The 12,810-nt window shown below is 37.9% G+C and overlaps 1 protein-coding gene across 19 annotated transcripts in view; it reads left to right on the forward strand.

The window, feature by feature from the left end:
- Positions 1-12,810, forward strand: part of gramd1bb (GRAM domain containing 1Bb) — a 214,759-nt gene that overhangs the window by 38,779 nt on the left and 163,170 nt on the right. For 15 of the 19 annotated variants that reach the window (XM_067420111.1, XM_067420113.1, XM_067420114.1 and 12 more), the window contains exon 1: positions 1,385-1,528. The exons of 3 other annotated variants lie outside the window; for them this stretch is intronic. The gene's annotated coding sequence lies outside the window, so the exon portion shown is untranslated. Of the gene's footprint in view, positions 1-1,383; positions 1,529-12,810 lie in introns of those variants that run through there. One more of the 19 variants, XM_067420123.1, reaches the window with a different exon arrangement.

Raw genomic sequence — 12,810 nt, forward strand, 5'->3', positions numbered from 1 at the left:
TCACGGAGAGAAGCCGGATTAATATTTTCATTGATTAATAGCTAACATTCTGCTCTGTACCTCATACAAAACTATTAACGTTATATACCACCAGAGAGGACTGCGACTGCAACACATCTTCATTTGAACTACTTTTGGTACCGCTTTTGACATTTTTGCAATAAATAAATTATTGTGAGTACACTGGTCTGTCTGTTATGCTTTGATTTATAACAGTACATTGTTTTAATGAATGCTAATGGGTAGGTTTAGGGGTAAGTGTAGGATTAGCCGTTCAAAATATTTCTTTTTAATGCTATATTGTTACCAAAATCGTCATTTTCCAACGTTTTACCTTTTATTTTCTTTATATTCTGTATTAAATTGGTAGGTTTAGGTTTGGGGTAGTGTTAAGGGATCGTAGATTAATCAATAAAATGGTCAAAGGGAAATTATATAGATATCTTTATGATATAACAAAACAAAAAAAAATGTTTTTACCAGAATAAAGTTTTGTATTCTTAAAAAAAAAGATTTCATGATGGATTCGTAAATATTTTACGTTTTATAGCTGTAAAAATGTAATAATACTACGTTTAAATGTTGCAAATACGTCTATATTTTACATTTTAGCACTTCTCCAAACGTACTAAGACGTACGTTTAGTCTCTTTGAAAGTAACGTATTAATACCTACGTATTAAGGATGAGACCAGGCTGAACACACAGACGTTCGTAGATGTCTGTTCATAGCAACTGATCATTTAAAATACACATTGGTTTATATGCAAGGTGTCCACTACATGTACATAGACTTGTAGAGATGTTTACCTCTCAATAAAAAATAATTTTGAAAAAATAAATAAAAACAATAACAATAATAATGAAAGACTGATGATTATTTTCTTATTCAAATGGAGATTTTTCCATTGTGATGCATCAGAGGTTTAATATGAAAACCAGTGGGTCACACATGCTCGCACACGCACACACACACGCACACGCACACACTAATTTCTCCATAAACAAACATACATGTGAGAAGTAGTCAATTCAGTGATCTAATGAGGGCGGGAGAGAGAGAGAGAGAGAGAGAGAGAGAGAGAGAGAGAGAGAGAGAGAGAGAGAGAGAGAGAGAGAGAGAGAGAGAGAGAGAGAGAGAGAGAGCACGCTGAGCTGAAGGCAGAGCTGGAGTAAGACTGTGAAGAAAGACAGCAGGAGGGGAAAAAAGAAGGTGGAAAGAGAGAGAGCGAGAGAGAGAGGTGTACATGTTGTTCCATTAGCTTCCTCAGAAAAATCCTACAGGAGGAGTCCGTTTGCCGAGAGAGAGAGAGAGAGAGAGAGAGAGAGAGAGAGAGAGAGAGAGAGAGAGAGAGAGAGAGAGAGAGAGAGAGAGAGAGAGAGAGAGAGAGAGAGAGAGAGAGAGAGAGCGCACGGGAACGTCAGAGTTGGAAGACAGAGTTGGTCCTGGTCTTTGCACCCTGTGCTCGGAGCAGATGGCATGGCAAAGTGAAGCGCTCTCGTTGTGTGTTTTCTTCAGCTGCTGCAAGGTAACGGAGCATCACTGAGTCTATGTGTGGATGGAGCTTTCTTTGTGTGTGTTTGCCACTCTTCCTCTCTTATTTTGCACTGTTTTTCTTTCTGCATGCTGTGTGTGGATGTGTGTGTGCACATGCATAGTGTAACTGAGAAACAGCAGTCTTGACAGTAAATGCTCCCTTGTTAAATAACCATTAAACCTTTGATTACTTCTGCTGGCTGTGTGATGCATAATCTGTCCATGAGATTGACATTCAGTTGAATTTGAATGTAGGGAAAGTGTTCATTTGGTTATATTTTTTTCAGAATTGTAATCACTTTTTTTCCTTCAGTAGTTCATTCCAATAGTGTAGCAGTGTGACAAACAGATTTTTTTAAAGTTCAGTTATTCTAAATAGTTTGAGCTCATAAAAGCTACGTGCATGGTAATAAAACCCCTTTACTGTGTGTGAGTGATGAAGTACAGCATTTACACAGCAGAACTTGTCAACTTCCCATCAGTATTTCAAAAGCTGTTTGATTGTATTTGACTTGATTGGCATTGAGTAGTAGTAGAGAACCAATGAAATGCATTCAACCAGAAGCGCAACTGTAACTAGACCAAATGATCAGTGTGGTGCACAAGACATTGTGTGTAGAATGTGTGGTTCAATACACACTGACATTTGCTTACAATACACCTCAACATAGTATATTAGATTGTTGCAATGTACGAGTAAATTAATTAACATAGGCGCACATTTTATGTTCAGTTTATATTTGTTTTATTAACTATTGTACAGATATTCTTGCTGTTTTGTGTCATCTTGTAAAGATTTTTCATTTGTTCTCCCTCTTCTTATCATACCCTTAAAACTCGTACTTACAGCATGTACTAATGTGTGACATTTTGTAGTATAAATAGGGTGTGTTTGCACTGGGGGAAAAAAGACACATGCCGCTCAAAAATCCAGATGATGCACATAATTAACAGATAAAGTGCGAGTGCAAAGTCGCTTTTGCTGTTAAAAAATAACTGTCATGATTTGCTACAGTGAAGAATTTGCGCTGAAAAGGTGTGGACAGGGTTATTTTTGCGGCTGAACTTATTGCATACGCATTTGTAGGACTTTCCCTTTCAGACGCAACATTTATGGGAAAAGAGTATTTAAATGAATCATGCAAGGTGATTTACTAAGTTTTGTGCTCATCAATTTTCTGGTATTTGCGCCATTATTTTCATGCCAGATAAAGCATGCAAACCCATTTGCACTGCTCTTGTTAGATTATGTCGGTCACTAAGGAAATAATCTGACTGCGTCTGTTCTTAAATTTGCACATCGTGAGTAGATGCAGAACTTTTCACACCCATCGGTGCTTTTTTTGGAATTGTGCTCTCACACTAATTTGCCCTTTTTAGTAATTCTGGTCCTAAATGTTGTGTGGTTACGGGGCATTCACACAGAACTAATTTTTCATTCAACTGTGCTACTTTTCCATTGTTTTTCGATGTAACACACATTTTTTGGTGTCTGATGCATGCCGCTTCTATCTAAATATGCAGCGCTCAGACCTTTTCACTCCACTGACTGAGTCGCACATTTTTAACAGCAAAAATGTGTTCCTTGTGAATGGCCACTTAGACTCTTCATGTACTCAACTGCCATAGTGGAAGGGGCTATCTGACTCCAATGTGAATGTCTGAAACCGTAGTACAATACTCTAGATGTTAAGAGTACATTTATAAGTTTAAAGTGGGTCAATTGGGACACAACTCAATTTGGTATTGGTTTGTTTTGTTTTTTGTTTTTTTGCAGCATAGATCTCTTGAATTGGCACATTTATTTGGCCCCTCCCCCTTTCCCCAATTCTGTTGTCCATTAAAAATATTGGATTCTGTTTTATTGGTTTAATTACATTTTATAATCAAAAAGAACGTCCAATCAACCAAATTCATAAAACTTTAAAAATGTGATCATTGATTAAAATTTTAACAAACATACTGCCCCATGAAATGTGTTTTTTTTTACATTCTGCATTGTCTGTTGTAATTTGAGTTTTTTATGAATTAATACAAATGTATTATAAAAAATAAAATAAAAAAACTGTAGTGATCAAGTAAATGTATATAACTTTTGCAATTTGTGATATTGTGGGTTTCCCTTAAAAATATATATTTCAATAAACTTTATTATTTTATTGTTTATTTGATAAGTAGATTATTCTGTACAATAGTAATATATTTGTGTAATACTATCTTGAAGCGGTAGCTCTTTATTTTGATGGTCCCTTTCGAACTATAATTAACTTTGCAACTACATGCCAACTAAAGCCGTGTGCACACTGTGCGATTTTGCCCACAATTTGGCCGTCTGAGACAAATCCTAAAAGATTCCTCTGATCCTAGGCTGAAATCTGACGTCTTAGATCGTTAGTTTGACATGTTCACCGGCAGCCTAATAAATGACCGCTGTGATCAAATATTACCTCAGACGAAATTCTGGCAGTGTCAGAAGATTTTGTGCACAATACTGCAGTGTGACTTCTCCTACGACGACTGTCAAATATCTCGGTTTTTCAAGACAAACTATGACCAAAACGAGAGCTAGGGATTTCTTTGTAACCACCATTTCAGTCCCGCGTGTAATGCAGCTCACTGTCACCAAATGCGTCATTCATTGATGATATAAAACTCTGGACGAGTTTTCTTGTGGGCGTCCGTTTTAAGCGTGCCTTGACTATCATACAGTCTGGCATTAATGACATCTTACAGCGTGACATGGCTTACAGCGGCGATCATGTTTGTACAGTCTGAGCAGCAACAGTCGCAAAGACCAGACCCTTTGTGCAGGACCCTTAACTCTCACTATGTTTTTAGTAGACTGCCTGCTTAATATCTAACTCTCTATTATGATGGTCCTCAACAGATATTCTGCGGACTATAAGTAACATTCCAACTACATGTTCACTTATTTTAACCCTAACCCTACCAGTCTACTAATAACCTACTAAGGGTGCGTTCACACTTGTCATGTTTGGTTCGATTAAAACGAACCCTGGTGCGGTTGCTCGGTTAGTGCGGTTCATTTGAACATATGTGAACGCTGCCACCCGAACTCTGGTGCGCACCAAACAAGCGGACCGAGACCGCTAAAAAGATGGGTCTCGGTCCGCTTCCAAACGAACTCTGGTGCGGTTCGATTGATATATGAACGCAACACGGACCAAAGACATGTAAACGGACCAAAAACCGGACGTATAATGTCACAAGATGCCACGCATAATGCAGCTGATTTGACGACGCGGAAAGATCGGTGTACGTTATCCAAAATGAGTAACTTTAACATTAGAGGGCAAACGTAGAGCAACGAGGAAGTGCCTAATCAATATTTGGTCTGACGAGCATGTTTCGAAAATGCTAGAAAAAACACACAAAAAGCATACCTGGCTCTTCTCATCAAAGTTCCTGTGTTGCCCATTATTAGCAGGTGCAGACGACAGCGGCCGTCTCTGTTCTGCACAACGGAGCAAATCCTGCTGCTGTTTTAAATGTTTTGAACATTTTATGAGCTCTTCATGAGTTCTCAGCGGGTAAAAATAATGCCACATGTACACGCATAAAATGATCGCGTTTAATCCAGCACACAGCGTTGTTTTGAACATTTCCCGAGCTCTTCATGAGTTCTCTGGTAAAAAATAATGCCATATGTGTTACACGCATAAAATGATCGCGTTTAATCCGGCACACAGCGTTGTTTTGAATGTTGTGAACATTTCATGAGCTCTTCATGAGTTCTCTGGTAAAAAATAATGCCATATGTACACGCATAAAATGCCCGCGCGTGTAATCCGCACACAGCATTGTTTTGCATGTTCGGTAAACGAGCTCCTACGTCATATAAACCGACCAATCAGGTTGTGAGCGTCTCCCTGTGCCTTTGGTTCGGTAACTTTAGGTTTGCTGTTATAAATGCCCGTGTGAACGCTAAGCGGACCAGGACTATTATGTTTGTTTTTGTTTTTTGGTCCGGACCAAACTAACCAAACGAACCGAACTACAAGTGTGAACGCACCCTAACACTCAAATGAGAGTTAGTAGACATATACAGTAGGTGCAGCATTACTTCAGTCAGCAGAATGAGTTAAGGGACCATCAAAATAAAGAGAAACCCTTCAGCTAATGCACACTTTTATTTTGGCGGGATGTAGTGAAGAGCTTTGAGCTTTGATAGTTCTTCTCAAATGAAATTATGAGATGGTGGTGAAGTGACTCTCAGAGCGGCTCTGGAGATGAAGTTCATGCGTTCATATCCTCATATAGTGAGATTGCAAACGCTGAAAACACCACAAGCATCATGTGTGCTTTAGTGTGTGTGTGTGTGTGTAGATGAAACTGAGGAAAACATTTACACAGACACACATTTAATATTTACATCTATATCACAATTTAATTAAAGTATACAGCCTTAATGTAGATTCATTGATTTATTCATTGCTGGATCTGAGGTTTACTGTATTGTTAAGAATCGAGTTGGTTTGCTTGTATTGTTACGGGTTTGAAAGGAAATAAATACATCAGCATGTTGATGAAAACACATCATGAAGAATGAGAGACATTTGTAATATTGAAGGCATCTATCTCTTATACTCTTCATAATGAGCAGAGCTGTAATGAGAACTGAGAGGGGTGATAGATGGAGGACGGGAGAGATGCAGAGAGGAAAATCCATTAGGGTTAAGTCTCTTGCTGCGGGGACCATCTAAGAGTCATCGTCCTTCACGTTCCACCCCAGAGTGATCATAACTCGACTGTGTTGAACGCCGCTTCTATGCAAATAAACTCTGTGGAAAGTGGCCTGAGCTCAGGGCACAATGCTTCAGAGCGGTACTAATAAAATGAATAAATTAATGACTTATTGTAGTGGGATATAAGGTCAGCAGAAATGCCTTCAGAAACAAAAACGTATCCACCAATTCAACAGACAAGGATAGAAGTATTAAATGCAGGTTATTCCCCATGGGCAGAACATTTAATTGTGAAATGCATCACAGTTTCCGTTCAGTTACATCAGAAACACACACTGGCAGTTTACCTGAGGCGATGGAGGATGATGAGGTTTTCTACCCTCAGACTGAACTGAGCAGCACATCAGATTGTACACCTTTGTGATCATTTTCTCAGTTTAGGGTTTGGAATGACATCAGACACGAGCGATTATTTAGAAATAATCCACCCACTTTTCCACAGCAACATTATAATCATGGAAAGAATGTGGGCGGGCACTTCAGTGACTTTTCCCAAGCCACAAAATACTGACTAGACTGAAAAAAAAAATCTTTGAAGTTGTAAATTAAACAAATATTATTGGAGTAAATACTATTTAAGTTTATATACTTTAAAATTTGGCATTTTATTCAATGTGTTTGCTTTGTAAAATGAGTGTAAAGAGTGTTTGATAGTTTACTTTAGACATTCTAATCTAACTTAACTTTGCATGTATATATGTGTGTATATATAGCAAAAAAATTATTTATCATGCAATTTATATGCCAAAATTTGATTTTACGTGCATATGATACGCAACGTCACCCCATTGGGTAGGTTTAGTGGGGCGTGTGCATATAACACGCTTGGGTAGGGTTAGTGGTATGTAATGTGGATGTGTGCATATAACGCACAAATTATATTTATTGTGTGATTTATAAGCCACGTGCATATGATTTGCATTGTCACCCCATTAGATGGGTTTCGTTGTGTGAAGTGCATGCACATCACACATTATAAAGTACATATTAAATGCAGGTGAAAACTGCATAACATATGCACACAAAAGCTAATTTTGCCATATAAATCGCCCAGTACATTTTTTTCCAACTGCTTACACACGTTTTGAAAACTCTACAAACAATTCCCAAAAGTGCACACACAAAATGCAAAATGCCTCACATCTCCTTCAAAATGTAACTGCATTCAAAATGCCATAAACACGTGTCAGAATGAAGCATTTCCATCAAATGGCAAACACTTCTTTCATAATTGTACATTTTTGGATATACCTTGTAAACACTGTTAATCTGAATCTAAAGCTCTTATGTCTTTCATAGGCTTATATCTACATTTCAATGTAGATATGTTCTGCAGTGAAAGTTATCTGCTGAGATGGGTAAAACGTACAATGTGAACCAATGCGGAAACAGAAAATGTTGATTAGGCCAAGCATTACTGTTACAGTACAGTAGCATACAACAAAACCATAAACATATTTAAACCAAAAATGTATTCTTTACAATACAGTAAAGAACACAATTTCTTTAGAGGAGTTTGTGTAAGGCACAGATGAATTAGTGTATTATTTTTGATTGGTTGTGTTTGGAAAAGGAAATCAAGATAATTCAAAAAATGTTGTGTGCTACATAGAGAATTGTGTGCTGTGTTTTGAAAAAAAAAAGTATTTTATGAAATTGAAAACTGATTTGGAGGCCGAGAATTAGTGTATGGATTTGCAGATTTGCTTTGTGGTTCTGGAGTGTCAGGTTTCAGAAATTGTGTGACAAGTAATGATTTTGTGTGTAAGCAGTTGGGAAAAAAAAACTGTAAATACAATTTGTACTTTAGATATGCATCTCCATTAGATCAGGCTGATTTTTAAAGTTCTGTACCTTGCATCTCACAAATGTGTCCTTTGATACTGTAAAGTCTTGCTCTTTGCTGATATGAACCTGCTACCAGTCAAAATCTATTGAGCAGTCAGTACTGTTAACAGATCAGAAGCACAATGTTCAGGGCCATACAATTTGTTCATTGTATAGTATAGCCTACAATGCACTGGACTTATATTGGTTGTGCCTCATCATTTGAAACGGGTTAAATCAATTTTGAATGGTTGTGTTCAATCAATGACATTGTATTCTCCATTTGTATTTGATTGTTGCGCTTTGTGTTTACCAGTATGGATGACATGTGCATTAGAGTGCAGAATGTGTTTTGAGAATGTGTTTAGTGTTTTGCTGAAAAGTGAGATCTGCAAATTGTATTTTACTGTGTCAAATGGTTTAGGGTATTGACAACAGACTGCACAACTAGCTAAATGAGTTTAGGCAACTGAGAACTTTGTTCAGCGAGTGGGTTTTAGTGTTTTAGCAATTGAGAAAAACTGTATTTTGTATTTCCAAGATAAACTAAGATCTTTCAGGGTTTCGAATAACATGAGGGTGAGGAATTAATGACAGAATTTTCATCTTTGGGTGAACTAATCCTTTAAATGGTTAAACCCTTTAACCCTTACTCACCCAAATGTCGTTCCACACACGTAAGACCTCCGTTCATCTTCAGAACACAGTTTAAGATATTTTATATTTAGTCCGAGAGTGTATCCAAGTGTATGCACACTATACTGTCCATGTCCAGAAAGGGAATAAAAACATCATCAGAGTAGTCCATATGTGACATCAGTTAGTTCATTAGAATCTCTTGAAGCATCGAAAATACATTTTGGTCCAAAAATAACAAAAACTATGAATTTATTCAGCATTGTCTTCTCTTCCTTGTTTGTGTTCAGTCCTTAAATAAATATTCAGTTATGAATCAGCGAATCATGAATCAATACACTGATTCATGACCGTTTGAATCTTTATTTGAGTTTTGAACACAAACGCGGAAGAGAGGACAATGCTGAATAAAATCATAGTTTTTGTTATTTTTGGACCAAAATGTATTTTCGATGCTTCAAGAGATTCTAATGAACTAACTGATGTCTCATATGGACTACTCTGATGATGTTTTTATTCCCTTTCTGGACATGGACAGTATAGTGTGCATACACTTGGATACACTCTCGGACTAAATATAAAATATCTTAAACTGTGTTCTGAAGATGAACGGAGGTCTTACGGGAGTGGAACGACATTAGGGTGAGGAGTTAATGACATCAATTTCATTTTTGGGTGAACTTACCCTTTAAGACTTGCTAATGTGTGTGTATAATGAGTTGTTCACAATGGCCCTCATTTATCAAAAGTGTGTACACCAAATTTCCAGCGTACACCTTGCGTACACCCAAACCCACGGTGACTTTGAGATTTATCAATATGGACGTTGGCGTACGCACGGCACGCTCAAATCCTACGCCAGCTCAGGAGGTGGTGTACGCACGTTTGAGTTAGTGGGAAAATGCGCAGAAAAACAATTCCTAACACCACAAAACGCACTGATAAGATGCTATATGACCCACTGTTAAAAACCACAACAACAACATTCAGTGTTTATTTTCGTGCAACATGAAGGTCAATGTTTAATTTGTGTGACTTTACCAAAGCGTTTGATTTTTAGGCATATGTATTCCTCCAGTCGTGAGCCTGTGCGCTTTACTGGCCCGCCTGGCCCGGCAGCTGCGCACGGGACTAAAATAATTCAGACTGACAAAATAAAAAAAATTACCTTCTTCTTTTAAATAATAATAAAATCAATAAAAACGACATTCTTCTTCTAAATAACAAGCGTCATTAAGAATAAAAATCATAATAATAATAAGAAGAATCTTACAAATTGTCATGTAATTATTAATGTGAATGAATGGTACTCCACATCACATCATCATCACTATTGTACACCCCAATATATGTGCCGTGATACGAAATTAAATGCTAATTGTTTCAAAACATGTGCTGTAAAATAATGCATTGTGATGGTAATTTATCATCCAAACCGCTATTTAAACTGCTGGAGTGCGCTTCTCAACCTCCACTCTATTAAGAGTAGGCTACTCATAATTTGTGTCCATATTTTGTTTTTGTAGGTGCCTTTAATCCCACTCTTTAAACTCCCAAGTAAAACAATTTCGGGGTTTTTTTCCACTTCCCTGGTGATGGTCTCGATGGGCGCGTCTCAATCATTTTACTAGTTCAGTAGTCAGGGCACTGATCAGGGAGTCAGCCCATTGTCTTATGTCCTAATCAGTGCCCTGACTAGTGGACTAGTAAGATGATTGAGCGCGCCCGATCTCCAGGTCGGAGATGTTTCGCTTCTTTGCCGTCTTCTGTTTGTCCATGGCGTAAAATGAGGGCGTGGGGGAGGCAGAGACTTGAATATATAGGGGCGTGTTATTCTAATGACGATCGTTTTCAGCCGCCACATTTATCAATGGCAGGTATTGCGTACACCTGGATTGCAGAGGTGCGCACAGCTTCATAAATCAGGCGGTGAGAGGAGTGTAAGCATAATCTTACGCCAACATATACACCAGTTTCTACGCAAGATTGATAAATGAGGGCCATTGAGATCAGAAACCTGAAGTAAATGGTTCATTTTTATTTGATGCTGACTTTAACATGGTTACTCTAATAAACAACGTAAAGTGCTACCTCATGCTGTGCTAATTAATTTGAGAAGGTGGTTGTCCCTTAATCAGTAATCTCACATGGGAAATGTGCTGTTCGCACTTATAAATACATGGAGCAGTTATGAGAAATCCTCCCACTGAGACCAACCAGCCGTTATCCAGTCTTAAGTGGACGTGAAAGTGTGCCTTCTTACCCACAATCCCCAGCGACTGGTCTTTCTGTATGCTGTTAAATACAAGAACACAGTGGTCTGTATTGTTTGTGCATTGGCCATTCCATAAGATCAATGAATAGGAAGTCTCTCTTTTTTCACACATCAATAATGCTAGCATTCATCCACAGAGATATACACTGTTGAGATGCTTTTATTCCACAACAGGAACAGCAGTCTAAGGCCTCATTCATAATTTAACAACAAGGGAAAATGGAGTCGTCTGTAGTTTCTAAGCTGCATCCTGTCAGAAATAAGGAAGATGGTGTTAGGATTGCTTCTGTACCTTTCTGCCACATTGCTATTGCTATCAAAACCTGGTTGCATTATGATTAAACAACAAAAGGGAACTCATTAGCATTAAGTACTGTAGGTCTTCAAAATACTTAAGTCATGCTGATTAGTGTTGCTCTATTTTGTATCAGGACATTCTATATATAAAATATTAATCTTGTTTTGAGACACTGAGTGTGTTTACATGCATAATGTTGCTCCAGTTATGCTTAATAAGGGCATAAACACTTCAATAAAAAACATATTATTATATTTTCTGGATAATAAGTCGCACCATACTATAAGTCGCATTGGGTAAAAACTGCATTTTTGAGGAAAAAATAAGCACAGATAAGCTGCATTGTTGGATAAGTCACATTTTATTATTACATTCAGAAATACAGACAATAAAACATAACAAATATAATGTGTTAATATATTTCAGTTTCCCTCACTTCATTTCTACAGTCTTTACTTCTCTCTCCTCCCTCATCATGAGTAGACACGCCCCCTTCTGCTGATTGGCTACAAGCGTTCTGTACTGCTCGGGCCAATCCGCTTTCAACAGTGTTTCTCAGAAATCACTTACCGCACCTTTAATTGTATTATATAGGTCACTTTCAGGGCTCCAGACTTTCAGGGACCTTCTTTTTTTTTTTTACTGCTGATACGACTACATTTTGTTAGAGGTCGCACTGGTGCCGCCACCACCACGATTTCCAGCTGATGAGAGCTGACATTTCTGTTTAATATGAGAAACATCAAGCGGCAAATTAAATGAAAGTGGAACGAAACCGCGCTACTCGTTTGAGCTGCACCGTTTGTCAGCTCGGAGCAATAATAGACAGCGCAGTGCAAGCTCAGATCAGGTTTACTCACATACTGATCTTAATCATGTGACACTATTCCACTACATTCATGTGGGTGTCAACCAAGCGCCAACCTCTCCCGGATTCTGTTAATGCCAATATAGAAGTTGCTTAAACACTGCGATACCTTGACTGGCCACTAGGGCTCCAGAAGGGAGCAGAATCTCATTGAGCCCTATGTTAAAACTTTACAGCAGAAAAAAAAAAAAACTGTTTACAGCCTGGTACAAATTGTGGTTTTGGTGTATACAGCTAATTTTGCCCTTTATGACAACTGTGACAATTTTTTTATAACTCATTCGTTTAAAGGGTAAGTTCACCCAAAAAAGAAATTTCTTTCATTAATGACTCACCCCAATGTCGTTCCACACCCGTAAGACCTCTGTTCATCCTCGGAACACAGTTTAAGATATTTTAGATTTAGTCCAAGGCCTTTCTGTCCTTTGAATGTAAGTGTTGCTGTCCACTTGCTGTCCATGTCCAGAAGGTACAGTAATAAAAACACCATCAAAGTAGTCTATATGTGACATCAGTTGGTTAGTTTGACTCTTTTGAAGCGTCGACAATACATTTTGATCCAAAAATAACATACATTTACGAATTTATTCAGCATTGTCTTCTC

Source organism: Pseudorasbora parva, chromosome 16, assembly GCF_024679245.1.
Source record: "Pseudorasbora parva isolate DD20220531a chromosome 16, ASM2467924v1, whole genome shotgun sequence".
NCBI lineage: Eukaryota > Metazoa > Chordata > Actinopteri > Cypriniformes > Gobionidae > Pseudorasbora > Pseudorasbora parva.